Genomic DNA, 11,606 nt, shown 5'->3' on the forward strand with positions numbered 1-11,606 from the left:
TTAGTATTGGTGCGTTTCAATCTTTATCTTCAGTATAGTAGGCTACCTAGGCTAGATTTGGTGATTTACCAATAGTCTAAAAACAACCGGTTGGAACCGGTATTTGGTTTGAAAAAATGGCAGCGCACTCGCCAAAGACAAAGATTCTGAAAAGTGCAAATGAAAGGTGAGTTATGATTGTGATAATTGTCTAAATACTATATTGGTCATTACAGTTGCTAAAACTATCAATGCATGTATTATATATGTATAGTAAGCAACAGTAAGACAGTTTTGTACTCAACTCACTCCCTGAATTGTGCATTCATTTTCCCGATTGTGTTGTATTCCTAGGTTACAAAATCTGAAAGATGCCTTTTAGAAAAAGTATGAAAAGTATGGTGAATCTCCTCTTTTAAGCACGAGCTCCTGGAAGAGTCAATCTAATAGGTATGTAAACAAAGTTTATATGTATAGATGCTACTATAAGCAGCAGGCATTTCACTGTGACATTAACTTGAAACTTGATGTACAGTAAAACATTAATCAGTGTTATCCTTTATAAGGGCTATAAACCGTGACTGTATGTCAAGCATTGTCTTCATTCATTACTGCTAGGAGAACACATTGACTACTGTGGTTATGCTGTGCTCCCAATGGCAATTGAGCAGAGTAGTCTTGGCTGCTGTCTGCTGTCAATGATTCCAAGAAAATCCACCTGGTCAACATCAGAACCTAAATACAAGTAAGAGCTGACGGTGAATCACCACACAATCCTTCCTCCATGCATTTTTATGCCCGTGCAATTCACCTATAATCTGCATGTAAGCATCTTCTTGAATCCGTCTTGAATTGCTGCCCTAGATGCATTGGCGACTGCATAGGATCACCAATCTAAATGTTTACCTGGAGACAGCCCTGTCTGAATAACAACATTGTATTTTCACACAGTCTTCAGAAGTCATTGAGAAAGACAGAGACAAATCTCATTGGTATTATTTACTTTCTCTGTGGAGTGAAAGGGATTCGGGTGAGTCATGTAGACTCTGGTTATGATATAGAATTTTGTAATCAATGTTCTTAAATTTCAATTATTTTAATCTGTCTGCAAACCCAGAGTGTGTAAAGTTCTGGTTTAAATGAAACAGACAGATTTCCCAGCTCACAATTGGTCAAATCCAAGTTTATTTGCGAGAGCTCTCCTGTGCATATACAAAGACGTTACTTTTATAACATTTTCTTAACCTACGCACATACATACACACTAACATTTGGATTCTCTCTTTTTCTCATGAAGTCTCACCACAGTTGATCACTACCCAGCTGACAGTTCCAGTCCCCCCCCAGATACGGGAAACCTGGAGGGGCTCTCCCTGTCCTATCTTATCTCCCCAGAGTTATAGCCAGGTCGGTTCAAACATAGGTTAAGGATCCTCTTTGTTTTCTTTCGGCACACACATACAGTACATTCCTCTCTTCCCAGGTCCAACTAGGTTTATTATTTTTAATTACTCCTTATCCATGCTACATAACCTCTAATCCTAATGGTTAAGTTTCCAGGTAGAATTATTTAATCATTTATCTTAAACCTTTATAAAATATTTTAACAGGTTATTACTTTATCTGTGGGGTGAAAGGGATTAAAATCAAATCAATAAAAAATTATGTATACTTTTAATTTTGATACTTACAGTTGAAGTCGGAAGTTGACATACACTTAGGTTAGTCATTAAAACTAATTTTTCAACCACTCCACAAATTTCTTGTTAACAAACTATAGTTTTGGCAAGTCAGTTAGGACATCTGCTGTGTGCATGACAAGTCATTTTTCCAACTATTGTTTACAGACAGATGATTTCACGTATAATTCACTGTATCACAATTCCAGTGGGTCAGAAGTTTACATACACTAAGTTGACTGTGCCTTTTAACAGCTTGGAACATTCCAGAAACTGATGTCATGGCTTTAGAAGCTTCTGATAGGCTAATTGACATCATTTGAGTCAATTGGAGGCGTACCTGTGGATGTATTTCAAGGCCTACCTTCAAACTCAGTGCCTCTTTGCTTGACATCATGGGAAAATCAAAAGAAATTAGCCAAAACCTCAGAAAGAAATTGTAGACCTCTACAAGTCTGTTTCATCTTTGGGAGCAATTTCCAAACGCCTGAAGGTATCACATTCATCTGCACAAACAATAGTACACAACTATAAACACCATGGGACCACGTAGCTGTCATACCGCTCAGGAAGAAGAGATGAATGTATTTGGTGAGAAAAGTGCAGACATTGTGAACAACAGCAAAGGACCTTGTGAAGATGCTGGTGGACACAGGCACAAAAGTATCTATATCCACAGGAAAACGAGTCCTATATCGACATAACCTGAAAGGCCACTCAGCAAGGAAGAAGCCACTGCTCTAAAACCGCCATAAAAAAGCCAGACTACGGTTTGCAACTGCACATGGGTACAAAGATCACAAAAATAGAAATGTTTGAAGGAAAAGGGGTGAGGCTTGCAAGCCAAAGAACGTCATCCCAACCGTGAAGCACGGGGGTGGCAGCATCATGCTGTGGGGGTGATTTGCTGCAGGAGTGTCACATTCTGACCTTCGGTCTGTTATTATATCTTTGTTTTAGTACGGTCAGGGCGTGAGTTGGGTGGGTTGTCTATGTTCGTTTTTTTCTATCATTTGGGATTTCTGTGTTCGGCCTAGTATGGTTCTCAATCAGAGGCAGCTGTCAATCGTTGTCCCTGATTGAGAATCGTACTTAGGTAGCCTGGTTTCACTTTTGAGTTGTGGGTGTTTGTCTTCTGTGTCAGTGTTTGTTACCACACGGGACTGTGTAGTTTATTCACGTTTATTATTTTGTTCCAGTGTTCGGTTGTGTTTAATAAACATTATGGACACTTACCATGCCACGCATTGGTCCTCTGATCCTTCTCGCTACTCCTCATCAGAAGAGGAGGACGAGAACCCTTACAGGGAGGGAGTGGTGCACTTCACAAATTGATGGCATCACGAGGCAGGAAAATTATGTGGATATATTGAAGCAACATCTCAAGTCATCAGTCAGGAAGTTAAACCTTGGTTGCAAATGGGTCTTCCAAAGGGACAATGACCCCATTCATACTTCCAAAGTTGTGGCAAAATGGCTTAAGGACAACAATGTCAAGGTATTGGAGTGACAATCACAGAGTCCTGACCTCAATCCTATAGAAAATTTGTGGGCAGAACTGAAAAAGCGTGTGCGAGCAAGGAGGCCTACAAACCTTAAACAATTTATAGGCAATGCTACCAAATACTAATTGAGTGTTTGTAAACTTCTGACCCACTGAGAATGTGATGAAAGAAATTAACGCTGAAATAAATCATTCTCTCTACTATTATTCTGACATTTCACATTCTCAAGTGGTGATCCTAACTGACCTAAGACAGGGATTTATTACTAGGATTAACCGTCAGGAATGTTGAAAAATTGAGTTTAAATGTATTTGGCCAAGGTGTATGTAAACTTCCGACTTCAACTGTATGTATATTTGATCAATTACATTTTCTTTTGATACTTAAGTATATTTAAAACCAACTACTTTGACTTTTACTCAAGTAGTATTTTACTGGGTGACTTTCACTTTTACTTGAGTCATTTTCTATTAAGTTATCTTTACTTTAACTCAGGTATGACAATTGGATACTTTTCCCATCACTGATGGTGTGTGTGTGTAACCAGTGTGAAATGGCTAGCTAGTTTGTATTTATTATGGATCCCCATTAGCTGATGCCAAAGCAGCAGCTACTCTTCCTGGGGTCCATCAAAATGAAGGGAATTTATACCATTTTAAAAACATTACAATACATTCACAGATTTCACAACACACTGTGTGCCCTCAGGCCCCTACTCCACCACTACCACATATCTACAGTACTAAATCCATGTGTATGTTGTCATGATGTTGCCCCCTTTGAGTACATCGAGCACCATCCCCCGTTCTCTGCTTCTACAACCAGACTGCTGCGGGCAGAGTGAGGTCGTAAATTCCTAAGGAAGACCCTGCCTCATGGACACACAGTTATAGAGAGTAGTTTTCATGGAGACAAAGGAAATCCTTTCACCTCACAGAACGTGAGGTACGAAACAAATTTCATGTTCCAGAGAAAGTGTAAAAGATGGGTGAAGAATCCAGCTACGAACTGGTGCGTTTGGCACAACTTGGGAAGCTCAAGAGAGACGGTGTGGCCACATTACCATAACGCTGTTTATATAATAGCCTCAGATATGAGGTTTACATCTAATTGTTGTATAAGATGAATGAGTGAGGATGATACTGTTTGAATAATGGTGTAATATGATTGTGGACTGTTTAATGAAGACAAATACAATTCCCTTTTGATTTGAACTAAATCAGAGGACCGCCCCTGAGCCAGTTAGGGTCAGACATCCTGGACCGCCCCTGAGCCTAGTTAGGGTCAGACATCCTGGACCGCCCCTGAGCCCAGTTAGGGTCAGACCTCCTGGACCGCCCCTGAGCCCAGTTAGGGTCAGACCTCCTGGACCGCCCCTGAGCCCAGTTAGGGTCAGACATCCTGGACCGCCCCTGAGCCCAGTTAGGGTCAGACATCCTGGGACAGCCCTCTTCTGCCATTCTGAATAAAAGCCCACTTTGAGAAATTATCACCAGACCATGTTTTTCTCCATTAGGAAGAGGTTGTAGACCATTGCTGAATATTTTAACCATACCACGTGGTTAAAACTATTAGACTATCGATACCGACAGAATCAGAACAAGTCTTTGATACTAATTACTAGTCTGCAGCTAGGAATTCGGCATCATTGAACGAGAAGAACGACAACCGCCGAAACATTAATTCTATAACGATTGTCACTCTGAACAATCCCCTCTAACCACAACCGAGGGAGAGAGGCGGACAATTCTGCAAAATAAATGAACTTTTCACCAGCGACCAAGACGACACACTGAGCGTAAATATATATATTGATTGCAATTGTTCCTGACTGAGTGAGCGTTCATGTGTAAGGATTAGCATTTCAATTGTTATAATTTTTAAACTCTGTAGTGACTTCTTAATCGACTACCCATTGCCCCTTTGTCTAACAAGCTACCATGCCGGTTTAGCCCACTAGGGCACATTCTATCACCACATGTAACCATATTTACTGCTTGTTTAGGCATTTCTGTGAATTACTTAGTAAGTAATAAATAAACGATTTAAGACAATTGATGTATGGATGACTCATAGTCAAGACTGAGTTCGTGCAGATAGCCAACAATTTCCGACGTTTGGAATGAGACTAACGTGAGGTAAAATAAATAAATCATTAATCAGATTGTGTTGCTTCACAGTCCCCGCTGTTCCATAATGTTTTTGTTTTTTTTAAATCAAATTTTACAGCTTGCGTCAGTTACTAGATGTAGAATAAAGTTCCATGTAGTCATGGCTCTATGTAGTACTGTGTGCCTCCCATAGTCTGTTCTGGGGACTGTGAAGATACCTCTTGTGGCATGTCTTGTGGGGTATGCATGGGTGTCCGAGCTGTGTGCCAGTAGTTTAGACAGACAGCTCAGTGCATTCAACATGTCAATACCTCTCATAAATAAAACATATCAACATATGAATCACTACACAACTTATTGTATGACCTCTGTGGCGGAAGAATCAGAATTATTTGTGTAACATACTGTAGATAATTAAGATGTCTTATCTGCATAATATTGTAAAATTATGATTTTTTTCACTGTATTAAAACGTGTCCCAGTGCAACATGCCTTGCTCTTCCCACATGGATGTGGTTTACAGAGCAGCTCATGTATCGTCATATACTAACTGATCGATTTATCTCACCACACCGGCAATTAAGGAGAATGAGAGGCTCAATTGAAAGATGTTACAAAACTGCTGTATTTGAAGCACAACTGCCCAGTTTTCCTGATGTTGCTATGGCATTAAAGCTGTTTTTTTGTTGTTGTTTTACCATGCCTCATCATTAAAGTGAAGGAGGAAGATGTCGACTCATCTGCAGTTCTGGAGAATCTGTGCGTTTCTCTCACTACTGCTAGCAGAACTAACGATAGCTTCACTTTCCTATGGTAATGAGGAGCCCTTCAAAATAAAAGCCCAAATTTCAAAACATTGCAAGGTGGATAACGCATTCAAAATACAGTATATTACATTTTAATCAATGTCAATTTGTATTGTGCTTATAAGCAAATGCAAGAAGGAATTTTTGTTAAAAAATAATCAGATACGGAAAATACAACGTTCAGACTGGTATGTTGACAATATTGGGCTTATAGTGAAAATAACTATTATTTGTGCTGATGTAAAAGTGGGGTTGGGAGTAGTCTGTAGTGTCTGTAGAATCTAGATATGGTGTCATTTCATGGGGCACTGAATAATACAGAGTGTTGCTGGCTTTTCAATTAATTTTCCCGTTCACTGTGTTGGTGGTGCTCATAAAATGTATCAGAACTTCAAAATGGAAATGTGTAGTGCTTGTAGAGTATATTGTTCCAAACGTATACGGTTGTAAGACAATGAAGGACAGCAAAAACTTATTGATTTGAGGAATCTTTACTTTAGTATCCATCCAGGCAGCAGAGCAGAAGACAACAGCAGCAATGAAGCAGTGTAACTTCTTAACTCTGGCTCCAGTGGAGAACACTGAACCAAGAGCTGAGTTTGCCCTCATCTCTGGGTAGTGTTTTAACTCTTTGATCTCTGCCCCAACCTGAAGAACCAATCTAATCAATAGCATGTGCATGTCTTACTTGTATGTTAATTGCTTTGATAGTTCCTGTCACACCAAACTTGATTCCTCACCATCACTGGGTGTGGTGAGATGTTCTCCAAATGAATTACCTGATAAAGCAAACTGAGTATTACTTACACAGTAAAGGCTTCATGAGCTTAGTTCAACTGTCGATAGTCCATCAAAACCCAACATATAAGCTTGTTTTACTACACATTTTTGTAAGCAAAGTAAATGTAAACAAATACTGTAAAGCTAAAAAAAAAAAAAAAAAAAAAAAAAAAAAAAAACATGGTTAAAACTATAATTTTGATATCACGGATGGTCAGTCCTTGCATCCATAGTTCTGTCTATGAATTTGAAAGTGGTACCTTTCTCCAAGTCCCAAAACCCAAGTCCTAGAGGCAAATATTGTATTTGTAAGGTCAAGTGGTTGACCTGATTATAATTTTTTGGAATATGTCAAGGCTGGTCTAGGGATGTGTAAAGCCAAGGCACGGCCGACAACATCAGACATCAGGTTAATCTAGGTTGTTATGAGATATGCCAGTCCATCATCGTTTACATTGAAGCAATTTGCTTCTCAACTTAAACACCTACTTGTAGGCCCACTTGGCATCTCCATTAGGGCAAGAGTAATGCATTTACACTGTAATGCACTGGTGCCAATGGAATGGACAGAGCAAAAGGCCAGCAGTACTTTAATCTGGACAAAGGCCTAAAGCAGGTATGCCTGTCTGTTAGCACTTCATGTAATGACAAACCAGCTTTCCATTGTGTTTTTGCGTCTCGTGTTGATATTGGTATTTGGGTCAAAACTACATTTTTAGTACTTTGATGCAATCAGGGCCCTGCTCAAGTAAACATGGGCAAATTTTTCACCTACTCGGTTTAGGGAATCGAACACAGCAACCCTTCGGTTACTAGCCCAAAGCTCTTAACTGCTAATCTACCTACCACCCTGCACAAGAGCACGATGACTCCAGACCCCTCCGAGTGAACATCTCAAACCTTAATTCCCCTCACTTCTCAAGTTTTTATCCAAGATCTTACTGGAACAGTGTTGTGGACTAAAAGATGAAATCACATTTATATGCTTTTGGGCAACGTATTTGTAGAAAGGCTGACAACGTTCCATTCTAAAATGGCAGCTGTCCATGGTTCTGATATGTGTGCCACTGTTCAAACGTCAACCTAAAGCTACAGTAGCAACATGACCTAGCGTTTTGTCATAACTCATCTGATTTGTATTCTATTTAAGTGAGTAGACTGGCATCTGCAACTAGATGCGTTTTTTTTTCCTTCTATAAGCCATTATGCAATGCATATACAGTGTATTGCATTGCAGGAAACGGAGTGAGTGGAGTAAGGAGTCACAAGCACTCTGTATGAAACCCGTTGCCCAGCACAATAGACCAATGTATGTTTTGGAGACTATATATTTGCATTAAAAGTGTATTTTCTAAAGAAATGCTGGTACAAATAATACAATATAAAAAATATAAGTATGTTCAATTATCCATACATTCTTTTAAAGGTAGTTGCAAACAGTTGTACTGCACAAGAGTACAAAATAAATCCACATCCCCAAGGTTTAGCATGTCTTTGTAAAGGGTCCCGTTGTTGCGCCAAGACATTTCCACTTCACGATAACAGCACTTACAGCTGACCGGGGCAGCTCTAGCAGGGCAGAAATTTGACGAACTGACTGGTTGGAAAGGTGGCATCCTATGACGGTGCCACATTAAAAGTCACTGAGCTCTTCAGTACGGGCCATTCTACTGCCAATGTTTGTCTATGGAGATTGCATGGCTGTGTGCTCGATTTTATACACCTGTTAGCGACGGGTGTAGCTGAAATAGCCAAATCAACTCATTTGAAATGGTGTCCACATACTTTTGGTCATGTAGTGTAACGGTAATATATAGTATTTTCGGAAAGTATTCAGACCCTTCACTTTTTCCACATTTTGTTACGTTACAGCCTTATTCTAAAATTTATTAAATACAATTCCTCAACAATCTACACCCCATAATGACAAAGCGAAAACAGGTTTAGACATTTTTGCTAATTTATTAAAAATAAAAACAGAAGTACCTTATTTACATGAATATTCAGACCCTTTGCTATGAGACTTAAAATAAAGCTCAGGTGCATCCTGTTTCCATTGATCATCCTTGAGATGTTCCTACAACATCTCAAGGATATTTGACAAAGATTTTCTCTTCAACAAGCAGGATGCACAGGACATTCCCCGAACGCCCGACACGGCCAACATCCCAGTTATTTGCAAGAGGAAGTGACACAAGTACTGAGGACACAGAGCGGGGTGCCTCGTAAGGATCCGCAGAAGGCGAGTGGGAAAGCTGCCTTTTTAGCGGCAATACTACTCGCCAACGTGCAATCATTGGACAATAAATTAGGTACGATCACGAATATCCTACGCTGCACCGGTAAGGTAGAACAGCACACTCCATCCAGTAAGACGAGGGGGGGGGGGGGTCTGTGCATATTTATAAACAACAGCTGGTGCACAAAATCTAAGGAAGTCTCTAGATTTTGCTCGCCTGAAGTAGAGTATCTTGTGATGAAATGCAGACCACGCTATTTGCCTCTAGAGAGTTTTCAGTTTTTTACTTTTCGTGGCTTTTTATTTACCACAACAGACGGATGGATGCTGGCACTAAGACCGCACTCAGTCAACTGTATAAGGAAATAAGCAAACAGGAATCCACTCACCCAGAGGCGGCGCTCCTAGTGGCCGGAGACTTTAATGCAGGGAAACTTACATCAGTTCTACCTAATTTCTATCAACATGTTAAATGTGCAACCAAAGGGAAAACAATTCTAGATCAACCTGTACTCCACACACAGAGACGCGTACAAAGCTCTCCCTCACGCTCCATTTGGTAAATCCGACCACAACTCTATCCTCCTGATTCCTGCTTACAAGCAAAAATTAAAGCAGGAAGCACCAGTGACTCGGTCTATAGAAAAGTGGTCTGATGAAGCAGATGTTAAACTACAGGACAGTTTTGCTATCACAGACTGGAACATATTACGGGATTCTTCCAATGACATTGAGGAGTACACCACATCAGTCACTGGCTTTATCAATAAGTGCATAGAGGACGTCATCCCCACAGTGACTGTACGTACATACCCCAAGCAGAAGCCATGGCTTACAGGCAACATTCGCACTGAGCTAAAGGGTAGAGCTGCCGCTTTCAAGGTGCGGGACTCAACATGTCCCTGATTGAGTCTGTAATAACAACATGCTTCAAGCAGACCACCATAGTCCCTGTGCCCAAGAACACGAAGGCAACCTGCCTAAATGACTACAGACCCGCAGCATCATAGTACCCTCAAAGCTCATCACCAAGCTAAGGATCCTGGGACTAAACACCTCCCTCTGCAACTGTATCCTGGACTTCCTGACGGGCCGCCCCCAGGTGGTGAGGGTAGGTAGCAACACATCTGCCAACACTGGAGCTCCTCAGGGGTGCGTGCTCAATCCCCTCCTGTACCCTCTTTCACCCACGACTGCATGGCCAGGCACGACTCCAACACCATCATTAAGTTTTCAGACGACACAGCAGTGGTAGGCCTGGTCACCGACAACCACGAGACAGCCTATAGAGAGGAGGTCAGAGACCTGGCTGAGTGGTGCCAGAGTAACAACCTATCCCTCAACGTAACCAAGACTAAGGAGATTATTGTGGACTAGAGGAAAAGGAGGACTGAGCACACCCCCATTCTCATCGACGGGGCTGTAGTGGAGCAGGCTGAGAGCTTCAAGTTCCTTGGTGTCCACATCAACAACAAACTAGAATGGTCCAAACACACCAAGACAGTCGTGAAGAGGGCACAACAAAGCCTATTCCACCTCAGGAAACTAAAAGATTTGGCATGGGTCCCCAGATCCTCAAAAGCTGCAACATCGAGAGTGGTTGCAACTGGTTGCATCACTGCCTGGTACAGCAACTGCTCGGCATCTGACCGCAAGGCACTTCAGAGGGTAGTGCGTACGGCCCAGTACATCACTGGGGCTAAGCTGCCTGTCATCCAGGACCTCTACCCCAGGCGGTGTCAGAGGAAGGCCCTAAAAATTGTCAAAGACCCCAGCTACCCTAGTCATAGACTGTTCTCTCTGCTACCGCACGGCAAGCGGTACCGGAGTGCCTGGTCAAGGTCCAAGAGGCTTCTAAACAGCTTCTATCCCCCCAAGCCATAAGACTCCTGAACATCTAATCAAATGGCTCCCCAGACTATTTGCACCCCCCCCCCCCCACCTCTTTTACATCGCTGCTACTCTCTGTTATTATCTATGCATAGTCACTTTAATAACTCTACCTACATGTACATATTACCTCAATTACCTCGACTAACCGATGCCCCCGCACATTGACTCGGTACCGGTACCCCCCGTTTATAATCTCGCTATTGTTGTTTTACTGCTGCTCTTTAACTATTTGTAATGTTTATTTCTTATGGTTTCCACCTGTTGTATTCGGCGCATGTGACTAATAACATTTTATTTGATTACACACACACACACATACTAACTTCGGTCATCACTAGTTGCCACAGCCAGAAAGTCATAAACCCCGCCTATTTCTACAATTTCTCTTGTGAAATCAGATTTTAAACGGAACCCTAACCTTATCCACACTGCTAATCTTATGCCTAACCTCAAAGCAAATGTTTGTTTTCAGGAATTTTGACGATATAGCTCATTTGGACTTTGTGGCTGTGATAGCTAGTGACAACCTCCATCTTGGCACTCCCCCCCCCCCCCCCCCCCCCCGTTGTAAAAAAATGATTAAAGTCTACATTTGTTTTTGCCACATTTATCAT

This window comes from Oncorhynchus mykiss, chromosome 4, assembly GCF_057628025.1.
Source record: "Oncorhynchus mykiss isolate SJ-2025 chromosome 4, ASM5762802v1, whole genome shotgun sequence".
Lineage (NCBI taxonomy): Eukaryota > Metazoa > Chordata > Actinopteri > Salmoniformes > Salmonidae > Oncorhynchus > Oncorhynchus mykiss.